This window comes from Amblyomma mixtum, chromosome 1, assembly GCF_055824585.1.
Source record: "Amblyomma mixtum isolate Tamu chromosome 1, ASM5582458v1, whole genome shotgun sequence".
Taxonomy (NCBI): Eukaryota; Metazoa; Arthropoda; class Arachnida; order Ixodida; family Ixodidae; genus Amblyomma; species Amblyomma mixtum.
The window spans coordinates 133,170,453-133,174,947 of record NC_143012.1 but is presented as its reverse complement, the minus strand read 5'-3'; positions in this window follow the sequence as shown (position 1 = coordinate 133,174,947).

The following is a 4,495-nucleotide window of genomic DNA, read 5'->3' as shown; positions in this document are numbered from 1 at the left end:
CTAACAGGATGACTGCTGTGGAAGCCGCGGTTGAGTGTCTCGAAAACATGCCTTCTAGTAGCGATGTTACTGCAGCAGTCCAAGAGGCTGTTTCAAATGAGAGCGTTGCGCTCGCGTCCAGACTGGACGAGCTGGAGGACCAGTCAAGACGCGACAACTTAATATTCTATGGCATCTCTGACAATTCGTCAGAAACGTGGGCACAATCGGAAGCCCAGATCCAACACTTTCTTTCGAAGTGTCTCAATCTGAATTCCTCGGAAGTCGCGATTCACAGGGCTCATAGGTTAGGCAGCTTTGGAAATGGCAAAACACGACCTGTTATTGCTAAGTTTGCGTCCTATAAAACTCGAGAATATATACTTTCACAAAAATCAAAGTTTAAAGAAGAAGGCGTTTCTATCGGCGAAGATTTTTGTAAAGCAACCCGTAAATCGCGGAAAGCCCTTAGTGATTTCGGCAAGGCTAGCGGCCAATTCTATTCTTTACGCCACAACAAATTGATCATAGGTAAAAAATGCTACGCTTATTGTGCAGCTACTGACGAAGTATACGAAATCGGACCAGCCAGGAGTGCAATTACCCCAAAAAGAGACATCACACCACCAGGTTCACCCACCGCACATTCAAGCTCAGCATAGCTATCTCATGATCGAACGCAAACAGACTACATATCCCTTCTTTTCACTAATGTCCGAAGTGTCATCAACAAATGTACATCACTATCGTCACATATCGATGCATGCTCGGCTGATATTGTTGTGCTCACCGAAACTTGGCTCTCAGCAAAAATAAAGAATAGCGAAATACTAGACTGCGAAAAAAACATACAAGTTTTACAGATACGACCGCGATTTCCGAACAGGCGGAGGTGTACTGATTGCCGTGAGCTCTACTATCAATTCCTTTGCTATCTCTATCGATTCACCACTAGAAATCGTTTGCATCCATGTTAGCTTTCCAACGGGTGACCTTATCTTTTGCGCTTGTTATAGATCCCCATCCTCACCTACTACTTTTTGCGCCGACCTTCATGATGCCCTGAATAAATTAATTGTTCGACACCCGAAATCACACTTATTCCTACTGGGTGATTTTAACTTCCCAAACATAGTGTGGCGAAACTGTATTCCCTCCCTTAAGCAGCCATCCTCCGAGTGCACTAATTTTTTAGACACCTGCGCCGATTTTAATCTAACCCAGCTAATTAACAAACCCACACGTACCACCAGCACTTCGTCTAATATTTTAGACCTCTGTTTTACTACAGCTCCAGATTTGGTCTCTCCGCCAACGTACCTAGAAGGACTGAGTGACCACTCACTGCTTCACTTCACAATAGGAAGAATGTTCACCCTAAGAAAATAGTTAAGACCATATGTGATTACAATGCCGCCGATACCACGTCCATCACAGCTGAACTAGAATCATTCATTGCCGACTACACTGAGAACTTTTCCGAACTTACTATTGAAGAAAACTGGTCCTTGTACAAAAATAAACTGATAGAATTAATAGATAGATACGTACCTAAAATTAGGATTGTCTCAAATACTACCACTCCGTGGTTTACCAAAACCCTACGCCGCTTATGCAACAAAAAGAAGCGTATTTTTCGTCGCGCTAAAGCATCTAACCTTCCTGAACGCTGGGCAGCATATCATCGCATTCATGCTGAATATTTAATGGCTGTTAAAGATGCTAAACAGAACTTTTTTGACAACACCCTCCCATCACTTCTGCAATCTAATCCGCGTAAATTCTGGAATATTGTTGGGGGCAAAGAAGAAGAAGAAGAAGAAGACTTTATTTCCACCATGTGCAGTACACAGATGGAGGACGACGGAAAAAAGCCGCCAATAGGCGGCTTGACGAGTCCGTGGCCCCACTTAATGAGCAGCGTTTGGTCAACAGCAATCAATTCACACAGTCAAACAAAAGAAAATGAAAACACTTGATCAGTGCAGAACAGAAGCAAAACAGAGTGGTCCGAAAAATGAAATCCCAGGATAAGTAAAATCAGTTATTCATCCTCAGTAAACATAGAGCGAAGCTTAGCAGTGGAGCAAATAAATAAATCAAAGTTAGTAGACAGATAATGGTTTAACAGTGATGGTAAAGAATAACATAGGCGTTCCATGCCAGAGTTCAAACGGGGTGCAACGATTTTCCAACATTCTCCATGTCTTGTAGCATAATATTGTTCATTCTTTTCTAAATATGCCAGAGTATCAAGGTTATGTATGTTATATCTTACTTCATATTTAAATCTAGTACTCAGACGGTAGAGATATAGTTTATGAGCCGTAATGACATGCGCTCTATGAAAAAACCTGCAGAAGATAAGGTAATTCAACTAACCCGTTCTGACAATATTTCCATTCCTCCGAACCAGTGTTGTTCCGTTTTAAATGATGTGTTTGCTTCCGTTTTCGAGAAAAGTGCTAATATTTTACCGTCTGTAACTACTTTCTCTTATTTGCCAATGGACCCTATCAGTATTGACTGGGTCGGTGTGCAAAAGTTGGTTGAAAACTTGAAAATGTCTTCTTCGCCCGGTGACGATGCAATCAGCTCTAAAATGCTGAAACTCTCTGAACTCTACTCTTCTATTATGCTTTCAATGCTTTTTTCCCAGTCACTCTGTTCCTCAGTACTTCCAGGCGATTGGAGGGTTGGCAAGGTTGTTCCAGTACCAAAATCAGGTAACACTCATTCTCCCGATAACTATCGTCCTATATCACTCACAAGTATACCATGTAAAATTTTGGAGCATATCATATACTCTCATCTGATTGATTTCCTTGAGTCTAATTCCTTCTTTTCAGCAGAACAACACGGTTTCAGGAAGACATTTTCATGTGAAACACAGCTTGTATGTTTTACTAATGACCTTTTTGCTTACACTGACTTGAACATTGATGTAGACTGTGTGTTTTTGGACTTCGCGAAAGCTTTTGATACTGTTTCCCACGATCTCCTAATTCTTAAGCTTAGCATGCTTAACATTGACCCTAACGTACTGAACTGGATTAAAAGCTTCTTATCGAATCGAACTCAATATGTCTCTGCTAACGGCTGTTCCTCCTCTCACACCTCTGTGACATCCGGTGTACCACAAGGGTCGGTACTGGGACCTCTTCTCTTCCTAATTTACATTAACGATATTCCTGAATGCATTTCTCATTCTTCTATCAGGCTTTTCGCAGACGACTGCGTCATCTATCACAAAATATCTAACCAAACTGATTCTATTTATTTTCAGGATGATCTCACAAGCGTATCTAACTGGTGCGATAAGTGGTGCATGCGACTAAACGTTAATAAATGTAAAACGATGCATGTGTCACGTCGCACTAACATCACTGATAACAAGCGTACTTATGTTCTTCACGACATTCCACTTGAATCAGTTAACTCCTACAAATACCTAGGTGTTCATATCTCACGTAACTTATCATGGCATAGACACGTCGAACATGTCGCAAATAACGCCAACAGGACTCTTGGATACTTGCGCCGAAATTTCTCTACCGCGCCTCTGCCGATAAAACTAACCCTTTATAAAACATTAGTACGACCAAAGTTAGAATATGCAACTGCAGTTTGGGATCCTAATATAATCACGCTGATAAACACACTAGAATCCATTCAAAATCGTGCAGCACGTTTCATCTTAACTATTCCCGTTACGCCAGCATTACTTCTATGAAAAACACACTTGCCTTACCAGACCTTTCTTCGCGCCGGAAGTGTTTTCGACTATGTCTTTTCCACAGACTGTATCACCATAACCCCCTGTTAAAGGATCATCTATTTTCGAGCCCTTCATACATTTCATCCCGTTCCGATCATATATTTAAAGTCGGTGTTCCACTTTCGAGAACCAAATTGTGTCATGATTCTTTTATTCCTAAAACCAGCGTTGACTGGAACGACCTTCCTCCCTCCATCGCTGCCATTACCGATGTTGAGAACTTCAAGAAAACTGTGTTTTCTGCCATCATATAACTTGTTTTGTATAACTATGCACTGTATATTTTTTTTGTACCACTCCTTTCTGTAATACCTTCGGGCCCTGAAAGTATGTGAAATAAATAAATAAATAAATAAATAAATAACGCTTAGCACCCATGTGCAATGTCTTTTAGCGAAGTGAAAATTTAACTTTTTTCGATTTGGCGAATGCTACAAGGTGGCTACGCGCGGTTTGGACAGAACGACAGAAGTCTTCGCCGATGCTGTGGGATGTATTCTTTAGTTTCCGGGCATTTGAGAGAATATTTCCTTTAGTTTTGTAGGACGTGAATTTGGTTATTATCGGGCGACAGCGGTCGTCAGAGTGGCGTCCAAGGCGATGTGCGCGTTCTATTTCTTTAGGGTCGATTAATATGTTAAGGCGATCCTGGCAGTGACGAATGATTATTTCTTCAACCTCAGCATATGTTTCGGTCGCATTAGTGTCTTCCAGGTCATAAAATATTAGATTATTCCG